Raw genomic sequence first — 26199 nt, 5'->3', positions numbered from 1 at the left:
TGAATAGGTGTACAAACAGATGTACAGAGATAGGTATACAGGTGGCTGGATAGATGTACTGATGGATTTAGAGATGGATATACACAAGCCGTCAGGTAGACGTACTGATGGACAGAGATAAAGATAGATAGCTGTACATGTAAGTAGATTCTTTCTCTGACCTTGAGTTTATTGACGCCCTTACAACTCTTTAGAAGAGGGCTATTTGGTTCCATACTTTGTTGTTATTGTACCGTCCGGGCTATCATTAACTGTTGCGCTTTTCCATGACACAAACAAGGGAACCCCTTAGTAAGTACCACAGCCACACCTCTCCCTAGCTGAAAAAAAAGGATGGGCTGTTGGTCTGATCAACAATTTTGTGGGGCTAGCTGAGTCCATAGAGAAGTCCTGGGTGCCCACTAAAATAACTTCAAATTACATATGAAGCCAAAAATGTGCAAGGGAAATGGTTTTATCGCGTACAGTATCACATAATACAAAGACAGCTCTGTAACCAATGCCAGAAAAAACATGAAATAAGCAGAACTCAACTCACCAAGCATCGTTGTTCCCTTCTGTTTGCAAAAATCTTTATTTGTGTATGTTCAGGCAAAATTAAATGTACAAAAAAGCGCGTGCTCATTTCCCAGCTCATACATGTGCCTCTGAAATGCACAGGCACAAGTGTGTGACTGTTGTATATGTGCTCATGTACTCATGGGGTGTACCTCTTAATTGTACAGCCATGAGTGTGCGACTGTGGCAACATGCACATTGCTTGGAAAGGGGTGTTTCCTTCGGAGGTGGATAGTTTCTCATACTTGATTCCTCATGGGAGGCTCTGCCTTTGTACACCACTATGGGCATACCAAGGGGGCACCTAAAGATGTGCAGTGATCACAGCCTCCTGGCTGCTGTTCTCCATTCACCCTTCGTCTCTAGAGGCTGTAGAAGTAGCACTGAAAACGCCTGCTGCCATCTTACTATAATGACTAAAGCCTTTACATCCTGCTCTATGGATGTTCCACCTCTATACCTCTGTACCTTCATGTAACTGTGACGCCTCCTTCTCTAGCTCTCATTTGAAGTGCTGCCAATGCATAAGGCTGCGTCTGGTATCCCCTTGGCAGCAGCAGGTGTGACTGTGTATGTAGCTATGTGGGGAAACAGCCTTTACCACACAGCCGGAACCATGTAGTGCCTTTACAACGTGGGCAATGCAACAAACTTGTCATTACCATGCGTTCCTTTACCATGCAAGTCTTTACAGCGACTTGCTCTAGGGAACGCTTTACTGGACAGGCTTTAGATTTTAAGTCCAGCACTTTCCCTACTGTTGCGCAGACTGGAGTTAGAACAGTAAATTATACTGTTCCACAGTCCAGCACCTCCCTAAGCCTAGTCGTTTTAACCACTTTGTGGTGAAGGAATGCCTGGTAATGATGCGTCCGTTGTGTTGGCTGCTTTGTAAAAGCATGAATAGTAAGCGCTTGCGTGGTTCCGTCATACAACAATCTATGTGGTATTTCCCTAGATGAAAGGCAGTCTGCCTCCTGGCCCTGCTTTGTCTCATTGCAAACTGCCCTACTCATCTTTGGGATTAGGTGACATGAAGGAGCACGCTGTTGGTTAAAGGAGTGACTTGGTACATTTTACACAATGACTGACCGCTAATTAAAGGTTTCCGCTACCAGAACAGAAGACTAGGAAGAGTGACACAAATACTACAGTATATGCACCTTGGGATACCACAGAGGTCCAGCACTCTCTGAAACATCATCCAGCACAACGAGAAGTAAAAGGCCAAAAAGCAAAGAAAAACACAAAACCAAGAATATAACTCAGCGGCGGTGAGGAGCAAAGGGTGAAATAGGAGGCACAGTAAGATGAAGAGGATCACGGATATTCCCCCATTAAAATACCAGTAAAATAGCAAATTTACACTCGCAGGCGTTTATCATAGATGATTTCCTCACTATGAAATTGCCAGATGCAAATTGTCAAAAAGAGATTGTCATCGCCGCATTGGTCGTTCTAGGGTGCCGACCACTTTATTTCTGTGGGACATGGTTGTGAGTGCTGGATTCTTGTCCTTTGCTTCTTGAAGCTCCACTGCTAGCTCTGTTCTGATCTGATGGTCGATGACTCAGAACAACCTCCTGTTCTGATAATTTTTCAGCCATGTGAGAACACAAGAGACATTTAACTGGAATGTTCCTTTAGAGGGCTTGGGATATCTGCTACAGTTGTATCTAGCTGCGAGAGCGTTGACCCTGCCTGTCCGTTGTGAAAAATAATCAAATTGCGCACCTCTTCAGGGAGGGCACAGCTGTATACATATGGTTGGAGGAATATGTGACAGAGGTATTTAGAACCAGAAAAAGAGGAATAGAATTATTAGTATTACTTGATGGAAAGGGCTCTACAAAATGCTGTGGTTGGTGGAGGCCAAAGATATACTGTAGTCTGATTTGTGCAAGAACAGAATATCTGAATAGAATACTAAAATCCAGTAGTGGGGTGACAATGAATGGAGGGATCCTAAGTGATTAAGATATGAAATAAGTTTACATTTGAGGGAGACTTGATACCCTGAAATATTTTCAACTGCTTCCTTCTCTGAATTATCAAAGAAGCCTGTGATATAGTGCAATTTGTTTTGGGTTTGGTTACCTGTGGAATAGTCAGTGTCTGTGAGATTTAGAGATTTCACCCTGCCCTTTGTCAGACCCCAACCTGTATCATGTGTTCTCTCACACACACACACACACACACACTGTTCAAGCCACTTTTCAGAGTGAGAGACTGGGTGTAGTAAATATAACCAGTGGCCGCTAGCACAGGTAACGCTGTGGGGCGGGCGGGGGCAGGGCTGGGTGGGGGGTAGTGCAGTGTGACAGAAGAGGAAATAAATAAAAGAGCGCAAAGTAAGTGCTTTTATTTATATATTTCCTTACTCTCAACGTTCCCGTCGTATGTCACACTCCACTACCCCCCCACTCAGCACCGCCCGCCTCACCGCGTTACCTGTGCGAGACGCCACTGAATATAACAAAAGAGGATCCAGATGGGGACCTCTAGAGCGCATGTCCTTAAAGTCTGTAGCCCTCATTCTTTACTAATACATGCTGTGCATGTCTGCTTCAAAGCCCTCTTATTTGCCTAGAATGTGTTAGATTCTGCGAGGTACAGCACTGATGCTAAATGCTGGATCAGCATTAGGTGCCACTTATTTGGTAGTCCCGAGAATCAAGCACTCCATCCAGGGTTGTGCCATCCTATCTATTGGCCTGATGTGGTGGAATTATCACTGAGTTGAGTGCTCTCTGTATGGAAAATGGGACAGTGCTTCTCTTCCACCCTTCTCTTATACAGTATAGCTCCTTCGTTTCCCCGTCTGTGCCCCACATGCCTCCTGTCCAGCTCACTCGTGCACTGTGCAGTGGACCATGGTCTTCCTCTTCTTGCCTGCCAGACAGCAGTGGTCCACCCACAAGTATGACGCAGACAATCTTCTCTTGCACAGGAGCACTTCATGCAAGTGTTGGCATCTGTAGTGTTGTCTAAAGTGAGACTCGAGGTACCCTGTGCCTGAACACAAACCCAGTCTAGAAGACGGATACTTCACTGTTCTAATCCTTAAAGAGGGAATAGGTCAGAGGCTGAGGCCACACCCCTGACCCTTCCCCCCACTCCCACCGTCACAGGTTGGTGCTGGGTCAGTAAAGCACACTGCCTCCACACCAAGAGCTGGCAAGGTGGAAAAGGTTGGTGTCAGAGCAGGTCACGTATCCGCCATGGACATCTGCACGTTAGTTCAGCAGATTGGATGGAGGGGCCTGTTCCTGTGGCCAGCCGCCATGTTCTGTATGTGGTAGATTGAAGCTGATGTCCTCCCAGCCTGAATCACACACACGCAGAACGGCGCACAACTGCTGGTCTGATGGTGTCCCAGGTCTGCCACGAAGGGAATGCTCTCTCGCCAGGAGCAGGCATGAGTATCTTAGCATCCGCTCCTTCTTGCTAGCTCGTGGATGTATCTCCATCACCGCAATGGAGAACCAACCACGACTTGATACCCCTTAAAAGGTTTTAAAAGTAGGCCGATTCATATACCTCGGGACCAGTGTAGGGTCAGAGGAGAAGAATTATATTAAATGATACCAAATGGGAGCGGGAGAGCTTGGATTAAACCCATCTGTCATGGGAAGATAAAAAGGACTAATGGAGGTTCAAAAGAAGAGGTATTGCAAAAATGGTAATTGCATTGCAGACACTGATGTGTAATTAATGCTGAGGCCAGGTCTGGAGTAGTGTGTCCAGTTCTAGAGGGTTCATTTTCTTAACTTTAGACATGGGTGGGTCAGCAGCATTGCATGTTTGTTTTTATACGACAGCTGCTGTTACCGACAGCTGCTGTTACCGAAAGCTCAAGACTTTCAAAATGGACACTCAAGGAAGAGAGAAATTAGAAGGTATAGCCATGTGGTCTGTAGGTGAACGTGTGCGCTAATTAAATGAAGAACATAGCATGCTTGAATGTGTGAGGCCGACATTCATTAGAAGCCTGCCGCTTGAACGCAGGGATTGGCCTCTTACAAAAAGATGCAAGGAAGGAGCTGCGAGAATCCTCCAAGTAACAGGGGTGCCGACAAACCCAGAACGTGCTTTCGAAAGAGCATTAATGACCACTGAGAGAGCAAACTTTATCAGGATGCGGCGGGGGGGGTCTGTGTGTCCAGATATGCCAGGCAAGTGAGCAGGCGGGAAGGGCTTGGCTGTCATTATCTACTTACAAAGGCGGTCTCTATTGTGGACCAATACCCTCCTTCCTCCATGCCTCTAGTGCTCTGTGAACGGGGTATAAAACACCAGAGAACTTACACATGCAAAGAAATAGACAGCCACACACAACGTTTGCATTCTACATTTTTCTAAAACATTTGAGCTAGAATAGTAGTATTTTACAAGAAAGACTTTTTACAACACATTGAACCTGAAATGTTTCTATTGCACAGCTTTGTAAATTAAAATGTAGATGCACTGCATTTCTACCGTGAGATATTATGGGCAACATTTTATCCTGGGTTGATTGTTAAGCATTTCGGCTTCACAGTGAAACACTGTAATTTTTACTGCATTTCTGCTTTACAGCGATACACTGTAATATTTACTGCATTTCGGCTTCACAGTGATACACTGTAATATTTACTGCATTTCTGCTTTATAGCGATACACTGTAATATTTACTGCATTTCTGCTTTATAGCGATACACTGTAATATTTACTGCATTTCGGTTTCACAGTGAAACACTGTAATATGTTCTGCATTTCTATTTCACATTGATACACAAATATTTACTGTCTTTCTGCTTCTCAGTGATACACCGAAATATTTACTGCGTTTCTGCTTCACATTGATACACTGATATTTACTGCATTTCTACTTCACATTGATACACAAATATTTACTGCATTTCTGCTTCATATTAATACACATATTTTCTGCATGTCTGCTTCACATTGCATCCTGATATTCACTTTCTTCTTGAGATAATTTCAGACTCTCCATTCTTAGGCAAGAGTTCTGAAAGCTCATGGAAGTCTGATTGGATGAGATTATTTTCCTACAGTCATGAACACGTTAATAGCGAAAAATAGTGCATGCTCTTGGGCACATAGTTAAGGGGGGTAAGGTGAAATGTGTACTTCTAGAACATTTTTCAGGTTTAAAAAGGTAATGACCTATTAAGAAAGTCATTTTTTCGGCACCCCGCTGACACCTCCCTTGATCCTGCTCAAGCGACTTCAAAACTGAACGGTATACAATTTAGAAAACTGTACAGTTGCATGCCTTGTGTATCACAAAGCAAATGCTTCCTGTGTGTTGCATTAGGTTCTTTCAAGTGCTTGATTGAAACATCGTTTAACGGATGTTTTCAATCTAAATGAGACAAACACAGCAAGCATAATAGAAAGAAATGTATTAAGTAGCCCAAGTGTTTAAACATATTTCAGGTGGACTGTAAGGAGCCCAAGCACACACTCAAACAAGGAGCTGTACCTAATGTATTTGGCTGCAACTACCCACCTCCACAGGTTTTCATTGTGGTCGCACGGGAAGTACTTATCTGTTCGGTGAAAAGTTTCTGTCTAGTCATGTAGATTTGTTGGTGACAGTGAACCTGGCTGAATTTTTAGTTTAAGAATTTGCAGCGGAATAGGAGTTAACAGGCTGCTTGAGCCTACCCACTGGAGTGATCCCGAGTAATCATTTGGCCTCAGAAGCATTGTGAATGTGAACCAACTATAGAGAATCTGGAGCTATTGCAAAACAGGCCTACGTGATCCCGCAAGATCAGGACTATTTTTTCTAATCGCTAATTTTGGAGAGTGGTGAACTCCGGATGATTACTTCTCAATGTGTTAAACTTATGCAATTTATCTGATTGTTAGCTAATTATTTGGAGTCAGGCTGAGTGTTAGCCAATCACATGAGCCCCTCTTGGATCAGAAATAGTTGCTTGCCCAAGTCGCAGTCTCTGGCCTGTCCAGATGGATTGCCAGTCTTAGCAGAGACCACTCTTGCTTTCCAATCCTAATAGTGCTCTGTGAATGCAACACAGGAGCCATTACCTGGGGGAGCCACACAAGTTCCCTATTTTATAGCCTTTTGAAATAGATCTGGGGGTGCAGACGTTGATTGGGGAGGGACATTTCAATTGCCACATAAATGCTGTTTATTTTTGTCTGCAAACGCCCGGCTGCACAATTTCAGCGAGAGTGACCCTGCGTAATCTGATCTGTGCCTCGGAGTCGTGCAGAGAGAGAGAGCGGCATGCTGCAGACATGAGCTGAGTCAATAAAGGAACTGTATTCAGCCCGAGGAAGCGGCCTCGTGATGCGGGTTTGATTGGTAGACCCGCAAGGGTGAGACTTTCGCAAAAAACCGCTCAGCTTCTGGCGGCACTCGGCATTGGCAGCAAGCTTTATGTCTCTTTCGCAATGAACCCAGTTCCTTCTGGAATGTTGTGCACGCTGGATTGGTGCACAGCGCGGCGGAAGTGGAGTGTGCAAGGGGGCCATGCGTTGTGAGTACTTCTGCTACGAGAAGGCGCCTCGAAACAGAGCTGTGAGGTAGGATTCCTGTGTGAACAGCTGGTGTCATTGAAAACTGCCCTCCTCGGTGCCTCCGGGGCAAGGACGCGGGATTGCATAGGAGCGCTCTGCTTTTGGGCGCTCCCTACCCAGGGCGTGTTTGTTGGGATGCGCCGTGCGCGCAGGGGCGAAGGCTGTGCGTCTCCAGTCAGACAGGACGCCAGGCTGCGCGTCATGTGCCCGGAAGCGCCGGCGCTTCTGCTTTCATGTAACCGCACCGAGGCTGCATCTGGAGCGCGCGCTTCCTCGCTTCCTGTTCCAGGGCTGCTCCGAAGCAGCAGCATTTTTCCACATGAAAAATGTGCGCCTTTGATGCTGGCAGGACGGTACAAGTTCACTGCTATTTCGTGCATAAACCAGTCATAAGAGATTGTTTGGGTGTTTGTGACAGATTATTTTTGTTGTTTTTTTGTCTTTAACACGATGGCTAGAATACATTTTTTTCCAGATGCTTGTGACTGCCATTTTTCATTGTTCACAAAAGCCATTTTGTAATGTGAGGTGCATACCCCTGTGTCATCTTGGAGCTGGACACCAGGAGCAGTTGGGTGTGAATGCTAGTACTGTGCGCTTGTGGCTTAAGGGTGTTAAAGCTAGTGCTGTGTGCTGAACACAGGTGGGGAGGTTAGGTGGTGTGAATTGTAAGCAGTGGAGGACATACTGTGAGAGCTGGCAGATATAGACCATCAGTCAAGGAGTGAATGCCAGCATTGTACAAGATCACAGGCTGTGGTACGGCGAGCAATCTGTGTGTGATTTAGTGAGGCGCACATAGGATACTGGCGTGTGGTGTGTAAATGGCGTTACAATGTGAGCTAGAACACTTAAACTTGTAACTAAGGGTTGTAAACTAGTGCTGTACTAGCCAACTCCCACAAAGCAGTAGGAAAAAAATGTGAATCTTAGTAGTGAACATACTGGTACACTTTTGCAACAGCTGAGAGCTGTGCATGCTTGTACAGTGAAAAATAATTGGTGTGGCGTGCAAAAAAAAAAAACAGATGGATTTAACCCAGATCTGTCACTAGGGGTGAATGTTTGCAAATGTTTTGAGAATATCTACAAACTCGTGAGATGCCTGTTAAAAAGCATTTTAAAGTATTGTCCACCCTAGAAAACCCGAAACTTATGCTAGAAATGATAATTTGTTTTTGTGTAGCACTTGCTCTTGGTATCTTCAAGTGTTGTAAGTAGCAAAACTTCTAGCGAGAGTCCTTTACTATATGTGCCCTTGCTTCCACATTAGGCCTTGTATTTTTCCAATATTTCACAATTTGTACAAGCATTTATGTTGTAATTTTCATAGCAGTTCAAACCTGTCTGTAGTAAAGCAAATACATTAGTCACAGAAAGTGTGATTTTCCAGAGTACATGTGCAAACAACTCTCAAAGTATATTCAGCAGGAATACAAGCCCTTCGTAGCTCTTGGTTGTAATACCATTATTTGAGGCAGAACTTTGGGCATTTTAGGACTACTCAAGACCTACAAAAAACAATGCTCTTGTGAGAGACAAACTTTTATTTTCACCATTCTGTTGTGCATAAAGAGGAAGTAATTCCTTTAAGGTTCAAACAATTATTTACAAAGCGAATTTAGGGTAATTTCAAATGAGTTGGAAATAACTGTCCTCTTTATACCAAGCACATATAGAAACTATTTGAAAGATCGTAGTTGCACCACTTCTAAAAACTGTTCTGGCTAGGGAACTTCCTGTAGCCCAGCTGGGTGCTTGGACTCACCCACAACATGCAGCTGTTTGCACGCTTGTCGATAATGTCCTATACATATGTGCAGCTAGGGTATCAGTGACCTCCAAGCCCTTCTGAACCCAGGCTACAGTCACCAGGACTGAAGTGACAGTTCTGACTGACATCACATCAGTGTTGCTGGCACATCCACAAAGCATGCATGAGTGCTAGAAACTTCTTCCATAAAAGTGGTAGTCAAGTGCCTGACATAATTTTCCCATCTACGCGATCTATTGAAGGACATCACAGATCCCACCAAAACATGTATAAAAATGCCTGGGCCAGCCATAATTAGGTATGTGCTAATTGTGACATAATTTTAATAACCAATGATCATATGTCTATGTCTGCTCAGTGTGAATAACTCAGTGTTGAGTTTCCTAATGCATAAATTCAATGACTGGTCCAGTGACCCGATAAAAAAATTTCCAGGCCACCATTTTCTTCTATTTCTTCTGAAGAATTGTTCATCATGTAAGAAGAGTGATTTGGGGCAGATCTCATTGCCACTGATTCTGTTTACTGCAAAAAGGAGTAAAAACGTACTGAGCTTCACTCATGGCTGAATTTGTCAGATAGTGGGAGGGAGACTGTTGCTATGGAGAGATTTAGTATTTGAAAACAACATGACATGGCTGAATGTTTTTCTGTTCCATAATTTAATAAAATTACTATTAAGGGTTGTGGTAATTCCCATCCATACACCACCAAACATGCCTTTTCAGCCTAGATGTCACCCCTGAACTCAGGCATAAGTAGAACCCATGGGTAGCATCTACATCGTATCATGAAGATTTATATTGTGTATCTTAGCGAAGGTATATTCATTTATTGAACATAGCAGTAAATGTTTTTTGCTTTCTTTACTTGTATATTGGGGATACAGGTGGCTAAATCCATGTTGTGGAAATCAAGCAACTCCTTTATGAATTTTACCACTAACAATTCCACGCCTGCCAATATCCCTAGAGTCACTTTCTGCATTGGCTTGCCTTTTGAACCCTTCTTTATTTGTTGTGATTTGTACTTTACATCACTGGCAGACTATTTATTTTATTTTATTTAGAAGTTTTCTATAGCGCTAACAAGACCCGAAGGTATCAGAGCGCTTCACAGTAGTGGGCATGAAAAAGAGAACAACATGAAACAAACCCAATAAAAGCAATCGGCGACAGACAATTTGGAAAGAAGAAAAGTTCGGACAGCAGGGCTTCTCAGTACTGGATTCAACAATAACGCATGGATTCTGGGACGTTTGCAGCTCCAAGTTATCCATAACCAAGGGAGCGGATCAGGTACAAGGATTTAAGTTGGCTCTTGAATTCTGCATAGGACGGTAGAGTTCTGATGTGCGGGGGGATGGCGTTCCATATTTTGGGGGCATTTCCTGAGAAAGAGCAATCCGCAGTTCTTTTCCTTCTGGTTTTTGGTAGGATGAGCAGCAGGGAATTAGAGCTTCTCAAGTTTCTGGCTTGGCCTGCTTTTTTTGAGCTTGTTAGCCAGGTATTCCGGTTTGCCGGTGTGGAGGGCCTTGTGGGTTAGGCAGGCCGTTCTGAAGGTACTTCGCATTTCCACAGGGAGCCATTCGAGTTCTTTGAGAGCCGGGGAGATGTGATCATATTTTTTGCAGCCTGTGATCATTCTTGCTGCCGCGTGAAGTGTTGTTTTTAGTGGAGCCAGGTGGGATTTGGGGATGCCTGTTAGGATTGAGTTCCCATAGTCCAGTCTTGATAGAACTAGAGATTGCGTGGCTAGTTTGAGGTCCTTGTTGGGAATGTAAGGTTTAATTTTGTTCAAAAGTCTGAGGTTGAAGAAAGCGCTTTTCGCCGAGTTCTTAATGTGATTTGACAGGGTTAGTTTAGGGTCTAAGGTGAAGCCCAGGGATTTAACGGAGTCGGCTAGCGTGAGGTTACCCTTGAGAGCATCGATCGACTTTAGCCACTCGATGATTTGAGGGTTATCTTCTTTGTTTGAGATGAGGAGTGTTTCTGTCTTATCGGGGTTGAGTTTCAGGTGATTCTTTGTCAGCCAGTCTTGAACTTCATTTAGGACATCGTTGAGTCTCTGGATGTCTTTAAGAGAGGAAATTTCCAGGTAAATCTGCGTGTCGTCCGCGTAGAGGTGGAAGTTGATGTTGGCGTTCCTGAGTAACTTAGCGAGTGGTTCCATGTAGATGTTAAAGAGCTGGGGGGAGAGCACCGATCCTTGAGGGACACCCTTGTTGACTTGCTGGGTATCGGAGGTGAAGTTCTTGATTTTTATTAGTTGCGAGCGGTTGTGTAAAAAAGAGGAAAACCACTTGAGAACTACCTCGCCAAGGCCGGCTCTTTCTTGAAGAGTCATGATGAGGAGCTTGTGGTCCACCGTGTCGAACGCTGCTGAGAGATCAAGGAGTATGAGGAGGCAGCACTTGTCAGCGTCAAGAGATCCGTGAATGTCGTCTATGATGTTCAACATCGCAGTTTCAGTGCTGCGGCCTTGTCTGAAGCCAGATTGGAGGGGGTCCAGGAGATTGATGTTGTCCAGGTGTTGCGTCAGTTGCAGGAGTACACAGCGTTCAAGTGTTTTCGAGAGTAAAGGGAGGTTAGATATTGGTCTGAAATTGTTCAAGTCAGTTGAGTCGAGACCGGGTTTTTTCAGGAGAGGAGTGACTTGTCCCATTTTTAGACAATCGGGGACCACACCGCTTTGTAAGGAGCTGTTTATGATTCTTCCCCAGATGGGCGCTAAGGTTAGCTTCATTTGTTTGATTAAAGATGGGGGGATGGGGTCTGAGAAGTGTGCTGAAGGTTTGGCGGTCGAGATCAGCGCGATTATCTCAGTTTCCTGGACGGGGCGAAAGCTTAGCCAGGGGGAGGGAAAGGAGTCGGATGGGAGTGCCACTGGGGAGGTCGAGTAGCTCTTCTGGAGGTGTGGGTTGTTGATGTCTAGAGATAGTTCGATTTTTTGGACTTTATCGATGAAAAAGTTGGCAAAGTTGTCACAGAGTTCTTTGGAAGCCAGTAGGGTTGAGGGCAGGGGCTTTGTTGTTTGTTGTCTGATTATGTTGTAGAGTTCTTTGGGTCTGTTTTTGGATTTGACCAATGCCTCGCGGAAGAAGCTGGATTTCTTGTTTTTGATATGGTTGTTGTACTTCCTACGGGCTGATTTTAGTTGAAGGCGGAGAATCGCGGTTGGGTTGTTTCTCCACTTTCTTTCTTTGGTTCTTAGGTTTCTTCTTTCTGCGTTGAGGTCCGCAGTGAACCAGGTTCTGGATGGAGTGGTTCGGTTTCTTTTGAGCTTTAGAGGAGCTAGATTGTCAAGTATGGCGACTACCCCCGAGTTGTAGTGGTCGACGAGGTCGTTGGTCGAGAGGTGCATAGTGTTATTTGAAAGAAGAGCGCTTAGTTGACCTTCCAAGATGTCTTGGGGTACTTGGGAGAGGTTTCTCGACCATTTAGGCGGGACTTGCGGAGGTTTAAGCGAGATGATGGGGTGATTGATGTGGAATAAGATCATGTGATGATCTGACCAGTCAACTGGTAGTATGTGGTTGACCGTGATAGAGTTCTTTTGGGCAATGATGGCGTCCAGTGTGGCTCCTTTGTAATGAGTCTCCTCAGTACAATGTTGGGTGAGGTTGTTCTCGTCAAGGAGGCTAGATAGCGATTTGATTAGAGGGTTGTGGGTCTCATTCCACCGGATGTTCAGGTCGCCAAGAATTAAGTTTTTGGAGTCGCCCAGTGAGTCTTGTGCAATCAGGTTTGATAGTTGGTGTCCGAACTCGTTATTTCTGCCCGGGGGGTGATAGAGTAGGTGGCACAGTATAGAGTCATTGTCTTTTGTCTTGATGACAGTGGATAGGCATTCAAAGGAGTCATATTCGAAGGAGGCGGTTTCTGTGATGCTCCAGCTGTCCTTGTGGATGATAGCGACCCCACCTCCTCGTTGTTCAATCCTATCTTTGGAGATGAGGGAGAAGCCAGGAGGAACCAGCATGTCTAGGCAGGGAGGGGATGTCTTATTAAGCCAAGTCTCCGTGAGGAACGCAACGTCAATGTCATGTGTGAGGATGGCTTCGGCTAGGTCCGTTGCGTGTAGAGAAGCCGATCTGCAGTTGATTAGGAGGCAATTGGTGAATTTCTCCTGATTACTGGTGGTTCCCTCTTTGGTCTCTCTAGGTATAGCGGTGAGGACTGGTAATCTCTGTGTATTGACGATGGGTCGGTCTTTCCGGTGACCTGTGATGTCTTGAATTTTAGATTTGGGTGACTCCGCAGGGGAGGAGTCATAAGTGGCGGCAAGTAAGGCTGCTTCCCTGTCTGACATAGGAGTTTTTGATCTAAGGGGCCTGGCGGTCGGGTGATTTGAGCCCACTGGAGTGGGAGAGGAAATGGAGGACGTTTTGACGTGGGGGGAGGTCCGGGGGGAGAGTTTGTGGGGATTACAGACTATTCCAAGGTTAGAGATGATTTCTGAAAGACCATGGGTGATAGTGTTGACCTGGTTTTCCAGGGCTGCGAGCCGTTTTGATATGGCCTCAAGGAAGGGGATGTAGGCATCCGCGGTGGGTCCGAGAGTGCTAGGGTTCGAGAGGGTCGGTTGGGGGATAGGGGTCAGGGTGAAGGACGGGGGGGTGTTCTGAGTGGGTTGGGAGATAGGGGTCAGGGTGAAGGAGGGGGGGGTGTTCAGGGTGGGTTGGGAGATAGGGTGAAGGACGGGGGAGGTGTTCAGGGGAGGGTCCGGCGGGGGTTTAGACAGGGGGGAGGAAGGGAGGAGGACAGGGGGGTGCTTGGACAGGGGTGGATTGAGGGATGTAGGGAGACTTGAGGGGAAGTGGCTCGTTGTCTGAAGGCTGCCTGCTGGCGTGGGGGTGATTGCTGTAGGAGGCTGTCGTAGCTTGGTGTTAAGGAAGGTGAGGAGGTTGGAGGAGGGGGAGGAGGAGGGGGATTGAGTGTCCTGCGGATGTTGGGTGGCTGAGCATGGAGGGTGAGGTATTACTGGGGGAGGGGGAGCCTGACGGACTGGGTAGGGGTTGCGGAAGGGAGTATCGCGGACTTCACTGTGAGTTGTGGTCGTGGTCGGAGGCGGCGTAGAGGCGGGGATGGGGAGGGTGGAAGGGGCTGACCTAAGTGTGGGAAATATGGAGTCGAAGGCTTCCAGGTTCTCATTGTTAGCTTGGATGAGGACCGTGCCATTGGTAAAGATGGTCACGGTTATGTAGCCTCTGCCAGCTGATCTGAACGGAAGAGTCGTGGTTAGTTTGCAGCTGTGGAGAGTGGAAGTTGTTTTGGCGATGAACATCCGCGATCTAATCGTGGAGACCCAGTATTCTGGTCGTTCAGTGACTATCATATTTCAGTGTCTTGTATTGTACTTTCTTTCTGCACACTTTAACACTTCCTCATGTCTCTCCCTCCAACCTGTACCTGAGGCCTACAGGTGGAGGGCAGGAATACATTCCTCTACTTTACGTCAAACATTGATTATTTATTGATTTTCTATAGTGATAGTATATGACAACTTGCAACCCAGTAGCACTAAAGATAACAGAAGACATTTTTTTGTAGTGCATCCCTTTCTGGCAAGTATTGGCTAAAAGACAATCTGGAGATGTGGTATACCAGACATTTAGTCTCTGGGTTGTTATGACTTTAGAGTGGGATCCTGTCCATCATCATGGGAGGGGGCTCATGCTGTTAACCTGGAATGGATCAGAATATGTCCATGCAGGAACTCGCTTTCAGGGTTTTTGGAGGCTGTTAAGTTTGCTGGGTTCCTCTGAACTGGGCAAACTGAATCCCAGATTTGCATGCCCTTGACGTTCATGATTCTTACTCATTGAGGCTCCCATTTAGACCTGGTAGTGCAGTTTCACTTTCCATGCTCAAATGAAGGTTCCAGATGGAGATGTAATGTGATATTTCTTTTCGTAGGTAATTTGGGCTGATGCCATGGTGCATTCTGACTACTGAGCACAAGAGTGTGCCCTCAAGTCTGGATTGATGTGTGATGATTTATTCCTCTTCAGTCAAGTCTTATAGTTTAATTCTGCAATCCTTGCAACTTTTCAGTTTCTAATTTGGGTACTCCTGTGTAGGTCATATTGCAGTAGTCAAGTTTGACAACACCGAAGCTCCAGTAGGTTTACTAAGTACTTTCACTGGAGCTGTGTAACATCCTTCTCAGCATCATGAATTCATGGTTGGAGTTTTGAACCGTACACAGCATTTTTACAGAGGTATTTGGGGATCTAGCTTCTTCATGCCTTAGTAATGACATGTTGTCACCTAGGGTGCTCCAGGTCTAAATATTAATATGTTATCAGTTGTTCAGGTTGAGGTAATTTTATTTCAACCAGCAGTAGATGTGCTTAGGCATCTTGTGGTGTTCTTAGTTTGTTTGAGTTCTTGTCAGTTTGGATGTGGAGCTGTATGACATTTGTATGTTTTTAGAATTGAGTGTTGTAGGGGGAGATACCCTGGGCCAGGCGTCTCATTTATATGATAAATAGTAGAGGGGATAGGGTGAGCTCTGTGTTGAGTCCCACCGTTGATGGGTACACATACACACACACACACAATCATGCCAATATTAATTTTTTGGCTTTGGTTACGGAGGAACGATGAACACCATTGTAGAGCTGTTCCTTTAACACCAGCCTAATTTTACAGACATTTCGACTGTATCATAGGCTGCCAATAAACAAAGTCGAATACGGATTTCTATATGACCGAATTTCAGGAAGTAAGTGATCCCTCAATAATATTAGGGTAATGGCTTCAGTTCCTCTCACTGGTTTGAACACAGATTTTCTGTTATGGAGAATGTTGTTCTTCTCCACAAAGTCATGCATTGGCCATGACTTCTCATTCCATGATATTGCTAGTAAAGTGTTGCCTTAAAATAACATAACTGTTTACAACGCTTGCAATGCCTGCGCTGAGTGAATTTTAATGATCTGTGAGGCCACAAGACACAGCTCAGGTGGTAGATTTGAAGTTTTTTGTTTTTCCAAATCTTGATGCTGACATTGAGTTTCTATAGATGTTAAAAATGTATTTTGTTCGGAGCTTTAGTTCACACAAAGTTTATAGTAATTTCTTGGCCTTTTGCACTACCTTGTGGTAAGTTCTCATTTGGGATCTGCATAGTACCCATTCCATGGATAGGTATTGACTGTATCTTTTAGGATGTCTAGATTCATATCAAACAACTTGTGAGATACTATTTCTGCTGGTTTTAGTTTTTATCTGCCAGAATAGGGCTACCAAGTGTAGGGTTTCGGTCATCTTGATGTGTGGAAATTCATGGAGGCCATTTGGGTCTGTGGAAGAGACCAAAAGTTGGTTGGGGCTTTATGGAGCATCTTTTAACAGATCTTTCTTGGGATATGGAATATTAAAAAGATGGGGTTACAGTGGTGTTTAAGACATTGCTGCTGGAGGTGAAGACCAAGACCAGTGTATGACATATTAGAGTTTTTTGTGTTGCAGAGTGCTGGACAGTACATTGAAAAAACGGTGTCTTTAATTGAGGATGGAAGGAGAATATTACTGCACCTATTAGTAAGCAGCTGTAATACATTTAGAATGAAATTAATAATGAGCAAATATGGGTTTCTAGGTATTAGCCGTTTACTAGTCTGTCTGTATATAGGGAGTGGCTTTGAAAGAGTTCAAACACCTTTAAAAACTGATGTTATAAAAATTTTATCTTTATTTAGTGCAAGATTTTCCATAGCAGATATTTTTTTTAAATATACATAGTGACCGTATTTGGTGTCCGAGATCAAGCAGATTTTAAGTAGGACTGCATACAATTTCAGTGAACACCTTGACTGCGACCGCAGTAACTACACCAGTGTGTGGGTCACAGTTGGACTTCAGCAAAATAATGGCTTTTTACCTAAGGGTTAAAATATGTTTCTACGTCTTTACAAAACGTCATTTTTGGAGGGGGCAGGGTTGATGACCATACTACATTACTTACTGACATGTATTGGACAGAGCTGCAAACAGGAAGAAATAGGTTTGTCCAATCCATGCTGGGCTTTGGCAGTGCTTTTGCTTGTGAGTGGTGGTGTGTCACTGAAGTTGGTGGCATGTGCTGGTCGTATTAACTGTCCTAAGAAAAGGGGGGGACAGCACATGACCCAGTAACCAACCAGTGTGGGTTTACATAGGTTACTACAGCACACCCCAGTCAAAACTCATAACTCACAACTCATGAACAAGTTTAATTATAACTAGATCAGATCTTTTAGCCTCCACAAGAGTTGTGTTGGATGGAACACAAGTGACACCAACAAAGGGTTAACGGCCTCTCACACATTTGGAAGCTTGACTGATGTTTATATTGCCCAATATTATGGTCATATTTTTAAAAGGAATAGCACATGATTGATCTGCATATGCAAGTAAAAAATTGATTTATGCTAGACCAATAAAGCCTGCATTCCAATTCAATGTAGAACAAAACATAAACCAAAGTATTTCTTGGGGCTTACATAATGGATGATATTAAGACCAACTCAAGGGCATTTGTTTGTCAACCTCAAAAGAAGAAGCTGAGTCGGTTCTGTAGAAATTCAATCAGTGACCTGCAGGTTCCAAATACATCTCAGCAAAAGACAGCTGACTGCTCGGAGCATTTTTTTTGTTTGCCTTGCCTTTTTCAAAAACTGACTGGCAGGCATTTAAAAGCGGATGCATCACAGTCGGCTCTCTCTTAAAGTCTTCAAGATCTAGGTAATAATACTAGTATTGGGGGACCTTTCTTTCTTTCCAAGTGGTCTTTTTTCATTTGCCTAACATCTGTTTAAAACATTTGCAAAACCGATGGTGTTCCTGATCCCAAAATGTAAATCCTTCCACAGGATAACAATGCAAAAGAAACACATTCTGCTATCTATACTATGACGCTGCATTACACAATGCATCAGCAGTCTTCTTCAGTCAATGCTCCGAGATTGGGGGTGGGGTGGAGAATAACCCCTTCATAGAGGTAATGATACTTTGTAGTGATAATTGTAGATGGGAGATGTAAGGATCGTTTTAAAAAGGATCTTATTTAATGATTGAAATGGTTTAGCTAATAATAATTTTAAACCTACCTCGCTTACAAAGTTTTCTTCATTCATTAAAAAATACAAGACTTATGTGTAGAATTCTATAAACCCTATTTTCAGTGGCCTCCATCCCTCAGCGTGGCAGAAATATTCAATAAATTCGATGCATTAAATGCAGTAAGGTAAGTAAAATTAAGACTGGGCTGAAATCATTGGCTACTTGCGTCCTTACCTGAGTCATACTTTTTTACAGCAACTATTTAGACTGTTTTAAAAAAAAAGGGTGTGTGGAACTGTGTAGGACATCAACAGATGAATAAATACTTATTCTTATGTTTCGAATGCCATCACCTATCAATCTTTGGAGACATGGTTAACGTGATGGTCTAACTAAAGACATTCTGTAAAAAGAACATTCAGAAAACGTTTCCTGGAATCCAAAGACTTAGTTTGTCATATGTATTTTTCAGAGTCAATTCATACGTTTTACAGTGCAAACCTTGCTCTCTCTGGAATGGAGACATTTCAATGTAATACGAAGCTGTGCATAGAGATATATGAATTGTTCTTGCCAGTGCAGAACCAAATACACTTCGACTGGATTTTGTGTGGTTAATATTTGACAATTTGTGGCTTGATTCAATTAAATACACTTTCGTAGGAGATCATTAGCATGCCTGAATAAACCATCATCAGTTACCACAGCTGCAGTAATATCCCACAGATCGGTGCCAGTGTATACCACCTTGGTGCCAGAGCACACCCTCTCCCTTGCTCTCACGGAATATTTAGAAAAATTGCTGAGGGACATTCAATCATTGGCACATGGATGTAAAGCAAAAGGAGACAATTAGCGCACACATGTACTGTTAAAAAATAACTGAGACAGCCTTCAGATTGTGTGTCGTGCCCAGAGGACAAATGGCCCATGTCAATTCTTTGAGTATGTTCCAAGTCCAAGCAAGTGGCAATGCTTTTATAAATGATTTGGTTCTAAGGGAGAGGTCTGTGCTATAGTATGATGTTCTTTCAAGAGGGAACACCTTGGTTTTCATTAGACTGCCCAAAGTGTGATTTTATTTTATTTTTCCAGTAATTACATTTATTTCACTTCTTTCAGTTAATCCTTGATGCTATACTTTTTTGTATATTTTACGCTTGCTTTAATGTGTCTTTTCCTACCCTCTCATATCCATGCATTTTTTGAGATCCCTTTGTATAAACGTCTTTACAACAAGCTTTTTTGATTTTTTACATTTCCTATTTTCATGCTTCTCTTCGATTGGTCCTAGCTTCCATTTTCTGCTAAATTTCAGTATAACGTTTCAAGATTTATTCAAGCTAATTTGCAATGGATTCCACAGCAGGTTGCGAACATGCTGACCCACCTTACCAATACCACGCACTCCAAATATTCATATATCTTCTGATCCACGAGGAAATAAAAATGTATTTGCTTGCCCTCAATTGCATTCCAACTTTTATTTCAACAATAATAACAACATTAATAATAATATTTGGGGAGAGGATTTGACCTTATGGCTAGGGCGGTCGACCTCGAATCTGGGGAACTGGGTTTGAGTCTCGGCAATGACACTGAACATGCTGTGATTCTGGGCAAATCACTTAATCTCCCCGTGCCTAACAAAAATTAATGTGTCCTCATGTAATGCAACTGGTGCTATGAAAAGCGCTCTGACACTCGATTCGGGTCAAGTTTGCGCTATATAAAAACTCTGTAAAAAAAGTATTGATATTAATATTAATAAAAAATGAAGTATGTCAATCTATCTCCACTGGTCATCATTTAGTAGCTGATAGGGGCACCTCAGTGAGGATGGGCATGGAGGCTGCAGCTAGAACCACACTGTGTTTCGAGGAGGAAAGAGACAGACAAGTTCATGCAGTGTGTTGATGTGTTCTCCCATCTGTTCTCTCCAGCGGTGATGGTGGACCCTGCAGGTATATATGGATGTGGAAGTGTGGCACACATAGTCACAGCATGCATATGTAAATCTGTGCTGCCATGAAAAACAGCCATAAGAGGAGGAGGCAACATTGAACAGGAGCATCCCATCTACAAAACTAGACAGCTGACTTGGAGAACATGCACACCTCACCTTATAAGATCTTGCAGGAGCTCATAATGCAAAATGATACTCGACGGCACCTGAGACCATGTATAGGAAGCCGAAATGATTTCATTCAGGTGATGGTTAGCTCAGCATGATAGCATTGCTGACTATGGACTCAATATTGCTTTAAAATATCTGTACATCCGCATTGGATGTTGAGACAGGTATACACATATTTATGTAGAATGGTGATTTCTCAAGCAAGTTGTGCTCTGCTAAAAAAAACTTTTATTATCAGAAGCAATGACGGCCCCAGAATGGGATCAGACGTTGTGCTTCACAGTGGTCCCTTCACTAGACACCCGCTTGTACACATGCAGGCAGACATACACAGACTCACAGATAAACATAAGTCTGAGTGGTGCACTTCAAATACATGCCTACACTAGGGGCCCTTCTGTGTACAAGCAGACAGGCATCGAAAGTCTCTCCGGATAAACGTCTGCGGGTCAGGCTTTATTTACACAGATCCCTGCAGTAGTACGCTCCAGTGCACGTCTGAGGGTCCTGCTTTACACAGATCCCTGCAGTAGTACACTCCTGTGCACGTCTGAGGGTCCTGCTTTACACAGATCCTTCCAGTAGTACGCTCCTGTGCACGTCTGAGGGTCCTGCTTTACACAGATCCTTCCAGTAGTACGCTCCTGTGCACGTCTGAGGGTCGTGCTTTACACAGATCCTTGCAGTAGTACACTCCTGTGCACCTACACCCAGCCTTTGACAGACCTGTGGATCAAAACCTGAGGAGCACCCATAGCACAGATCCCTGCGCTAAGGGCTCCTATGCACACCTTTGACAGACTTGTGGATATACATCTGAGGGGAGTGATTCTCATGTATTCCTGGAGTAGGCACCCTCCTTTACACATGTAAGCTGACATTGACAGAATAACCAACAAAGTGTGAGGGGTGCGCTTCACAGCAGTGCCTGCATGCAGGAACAGTGAAATGTGGGTAACAGTCTGAGGAGTGTGCCTCACAGGGAACCCTGCTCTAGAACCCTCCCTAAACTGGAATGGCATGGGGAGCAACACAAACAGTGGATTTAGGCCCAGATAGCTGTACTGGGGTGAATGCATGACAATGTTAAGCATTCTGTCCATCAATTGTTCTTTTTGCATTTGTCCCCCGAGTGGTAAGGGTTGCCCAGACGTGGGTCCCGCCCTCTCCGTGTGACTGGAGTCAAACTATCCTGGCTGATGAGGGGTGATGCCCAGGAACTGGTCCTAGAATGCTTGTTTCTAGACCAGGGAGAACCTGACCTGGCAGTTCGGGCTGGACTGTTCCCTTTGGGCGCAGGGTCAAGACTGATTTGTATGTGGCTGGGTCTAAACTGGAATGGCATGGGGAGAAAAAAACCACAATGGATTTAGGCCCAGATCTCTGAACTGGGGTGAATGTATGACATTGTTCTACATTCTGTCCATCAGTCGTTCTTTTTGCATTTGCCACCCGAGTGGGACGGGTATGCCCAGACGTGGGTCTCGTGCTCCCTCCATGCCATACAAAGGCCTGCACTAAGAGCCCTCTTGCGCACACGCAGGCAGAGGGATCGAGAGACTCACGGATGATGTGTGAGCGTGTGTGATTCATACACAGGACTGTTCTAGGCACTGTCTTGCGCACAAGCAGGCAGAGATCGAGAGACTCCCGGATGAAGTGTGAGGGTGTGCGCTTCACACACAGGACTGTTGTAGGCACTGTCTTGCGCACAAGCAGGCAGAGATCGAGCGACTCGTAGATAAAAGCCTGAGGGGTGACTGAGCTTCACGCGGATCCGTGAAATAGGAAACCCTACTGTCCCTCTGAGGTGCACGTGTTTACATCGCCTCGGTTTGCAAGCTATTGTTAACAGGTCCCTGCACGTGGCCCAGACAATGAGTGATGGCAGTGATGCTCCTCGTGCGCGAGAGAGGAATGCGCAGAATGCCACGCCTCATTAACCGCGCGCCTGCCCGCGGGTCCTCCTCACGCCCCTGTCTGAGCCCCAGACCGCCAGCTCGTGCCACAGCAGACCTTAAGGGAAAACGTGCTTTGTATAGATACAGCATATCACAGGTGCCAATGTACGGGTGCTTTCGTTTTTTACAGGTACTGTACATTTATGTTGGTAAAACAAGCCACCCTTCTAACCAACTTCAATAAGCCCCCATTGTCAAAAGGAAACATCAGTGCTTGTCGCTCCAGGCAAAAGGGCGCAGGCAAGCCTGAGCCGGGAATCCCCGCGTACCGGCCGTGCCCTTGGGGCACAGGATTAGGTGTGCAGTCAAAGAAGAGGGTCAGGGTCAGGCCCAGTCCAAGAGGCAGATTATTGGGCGCGCGCCGGACTTGTGAGGGAGAGCTTTTGTACCAGCATCCGGGGCCTGACCGGTCTGTCGAGTCAGCTGGAAGTGGGCTGACATCTCTAGGTCAGGCCTGATTACCCGTCCTCCTCTCTGTGCCTGCCGAGTGAAGGGAAAGCGGCTTTAAAGCTCACCACGCTGCTGAGAGCGCTACTACTCCTCGGTGCGGGAGGGGGGTGCAGGCCAGGCACCCACCATGGGGGAGCACTGAATGAGTGCTAGATCCGTCTAGCTCCTTGATGCAGGGCGTTGACTTCAGAATGAGTGCTGGATCCGTCTAGCTCCTTGATGCAGGGCGTTGGCTTCATTTCAAACCTTTAACACGTGTTTTGCGCTGTTTTTTCAATATCATATTTAACAGGCACGTCTTTTATGTTGGCGAAAAGCGTATAGTAGTGTACAACGTGATGCCCCACGCAGCACAGTAGGCACAGCCTTTGATTAATTCTCCAGAGGCCTGCTGAGTCATCTCAGTGCTGCGCCGTCACCTTGAATTCTGCACTACAGCTTCTGATGACATTTGATTTTACACAGAGTTTGGACTAAATGTGAAAAACGTGGTGGCATATTTTACAAGTATCTATAGAGAAACACAAATACAAATACGTGTGTTAAAATGCCATTGAGTACTTCTTCCACGCCACTGCTTTTCGGGGTGACAACCGTCCACCTTGTTTATGTTCAGATGTTTCAGACTCACAAGAATGCAACTTTTTGATCTATAGGTGCAATTTAAGTATAGTAGAAAGCAGAAAGACAATGAATGCACTTTGTTGTGGTTTGTCAACCTAACTTTGCTTTAATACATGCGCCACACATGCAGATCTCACCTTGCTTGGGGCCCCTGTGCCGTAGGTGTCCTTCAGCCATGACATCATCAGGCGAGCCAGCCGCAGCATACTTTTCTCCAAGAAAAAGATACATATTGACAATTGTCCCTATCCTTTAATTTAGGGGTTGCATTTTTGCAGCATATTTTGAGCTAGAGCTCTTGGAGTGTCTGATCCAAATAAATGTACTCATCAAGAGAAGCCAACATTGAGGTACCATAGCATTATTTTTTTCTGTCTCTTTCTAGCTCATCAACAAAGCAAAAACATCAAGGAGCATATTGTTTTTATTAGTAATCGCTGTTGTTTTTTGTATTTTAAATATATGATACGTAAACAGGATTTAATGTAGGAAGAAATCCCCTTTCAGTCATTAGCCAGGAGTACATTTTCACCTTCATCAGATTTTGCATAAATTATAAGTGGCTTCCTCTGCAGCTCCCTCACTTTCAACACAAATATTTTAGATATTTAACACTACACAGAGGCCACATTGTTTCCAATCCGAACACAGCGAATATATTTTTAATAATAAAAATGCATCGTCAACTGTTTGCGAAAATGTGGAATGTAACATAAAAACATATACACATTTTCTTGAAGTGCATTTATATTCACTGCCATATACAGATAGGCTGTTCTTGACACCATATGATCAGTTGACAAAAAAAATATGTCTAACTAAGCTGGTTTACAGCCACATTTACATTAGATTTATATTTTTTAATCAATCAATCAATATAAGATTTATTTTGACAGCTCCTGTCATAAAAGCTAGAAAAACACGCAACTTAAGATACAGTTTAAAGACATAAAAATAAACGGTTCATACAGCACATGACACAGTGAGCGTGCAGATTCTTTCTTGCACTAAAACATGCTGACTGTAAGGTGATACGATAATCAAGTCCAGCGTGCTCTAACTACTTGAGGTGCCCAGTACTACTACCGACGTCAGCTGGGAATGAATACAGTCCAATATTTGAACCATAAAAAAACTACCATGCCCATCCCGCGTGAAGCAATTAAAAACAATTCATCATACAAGCTCATTCTTACAATAAAAATTAAATTTATTACGTTTAAAATAACACCAATAAAAAAGTGGGATAATTCAAAGGGGAATAATAAAAAGGACCATCAAGATATTTCGGTGATTAAAATATACTAAAGCAATCTGCGTACCCCACAATCATGTTCTTAGCATTTTAAACTTTCTCATTTTAAAACTGGTGGGATAATTTTTTTCAATAAAATGCTTGTGGCGTACATTTTGGGAATTAGAGATTTTCATAAATGGGGATGCTAGAAACCCTAGAACAACTGGGTCTAATGGCCAGCCTACTGCTTACTGTAAACTTCTCGCTGGAGCCTTCCTCCTAATTCCCCACATGTGGCTTAAAAACTTGGCCACTGCACAAGCAACAAGCATTAGAAATGCAATAGGTCTCGGATTTATTTGAGTTGGAGGAAATGGCATTGTAAATGGCAATGGCTGTTGGTGTGCACTAATGGTTGGTGGTGTGTGTGTGCGCCTGGTGAAAGCGTGCAGTGACGGCTGGTGGTGTGTGTGAGCTTGGTGAAAAGCTGATTACCCTGCACACCCACGCACTGCTCAGCCTGCACACCCACGCACGACCAGTGTTTCTACACTCACTCTGCACTCACTCTGCGCCACTTTCTGTAATCCTACCCCAGGTATTTTATACATAATATGGCAGTGCTAGAGTGCGGGCTAAAATCAGCCCTGGGAAATGTTTAGCGTCAGTCCCTTACTACAGCACGTGAGCCCAACACAAGAGTAAAACCCTCTACAGGATGTCTGGAGCAAATCTGGAGCTGAATTACTTGACAGCACAGTTTGCCAAAAATATTCACTGGATGCAAACCCATGTGTCGAATTAAAAAAGAAGAACATGTCAGAAAGCCGCGCTCACAGGTTTCCGGCCTCTCTTGGGTGCTGTACCCCTTGGTCAGCTCACCCTGCCGCCCAGTGCTGTGTTAGTTGGAAATGTGAGCAGATCATGGGGACAGAGTTATTGGTTCTGTGGAGCATATCATTGGGACAGAGTGGTTGGATCTGTGGCGCATGTTACTTGGACAGTGATTTGATTGGTTGTGTGTAGCATGTCATTGGGACAGAGTGATTGGTTGTTTGGAGCATGTCATTGGGACAGAGTGATTGGTTGTTTGGAGCATGTCATTGGGACAGAGTGATTAGTTCTGCGGAGCATGTCTTTGGGACAGAGTGATTGGGTCTGTAGGGCAGTTCCGGGAGACAGCGTGGGACTGTGCAGCAGATTCCCTCTTCATACGCTGTGATGGTAGGTGTATAGTCGTGGTGTAATGTGCTTTAATATTACATACATTACTCGTGTAATAAATAATCGTGGTCCGCCCGCACCTCTGTAATATAAATAAACGTGAGCTGTCTTGCAGCCTGAAATGATCGGGCTGTGGAGGTGTGAGGGTTAATGTGCCCTGCGAATGAGCGCCCGCCCTCCCGCGGGCACTTCTGGAGCTGCAGCAGTAAATCAGTCGCCTGTCCCATGAAATAATTCAGAAGGCACGGGCTTTGCCTAACCTAATTGAGGATGTACATTAAGGCTTCATTAAGAACCAGCCCATCGACCATTACTCAAGCAGTCACTGCGTCAAGGGGTGCCCAGGCGCTGCTCCCAGAGGAGGAGAAATTCTATCTTTCCACAGACCGGATACAAGTGATCCCTGAGCATGGCGAGCAGGGAGAACAATGGGAGTCACTGGAAAAGAACTGGGCTCGCTCCTTGACTGGCTACCGAACACACCAACATTTAACATAATATGTGCACTTTCCCCCAGGGTTTTCTGCAGGAGGTCGTGCTCGGCCTGCAGCTTGGTGATCAGTCTCCGCCCTTCCACGAATGTAGCATGTTTAGAGATTCTAACGTCTGCCTCAGAATAATAACAAGCT

The 26199-nt window shown here is 44.5% G+C and overlaps 1 protein-coding gene across 5 annotated transcripts in view; it reads left to right on the top strand.

Annotated features, from left to right (window-relative positions):
- LOC144829423 (muscleblind-like protein 3) overlaps positions 1–26199 on the top strand; it is a 559780-nt gene that overhangs the window by 87554 nt on the left and 446027 nt on the right. The window contains exon 1 of one of the 5 annotated variants that reach the window (XM_078688556.1): positions 6920–7119. The exons of the other annotated variants lie outside the window; for them this stretch is intronic. The gene's annotated coding sequence lies outside the window, so the exon portion shown is untranslated. Of the gene's footprint in view, positions 1–6919; positions 7120–26199 lie in introns of those variants that run through there. 5 annotated transcript variants of the gene reach the window in all.

Source organism: Lissotriton helveticus, chromosome 4_1, assembly GCF_964261635.1.
Source record: "Lissotriton helveticus chromosome 4_1, aLisHel1.1, whole genome shotgun sequence".
Lineage (NCBI taxonomy): Eukaryota > Metazoa > Chordata > Amphibia > Caudata > Salamandridae > Lissotriton > Lissotriton helveticus.
Note: the sequence above shows the minus strand (reverse complement) of the source record. Positions and strands in the feature narration are given on the sequence as shown.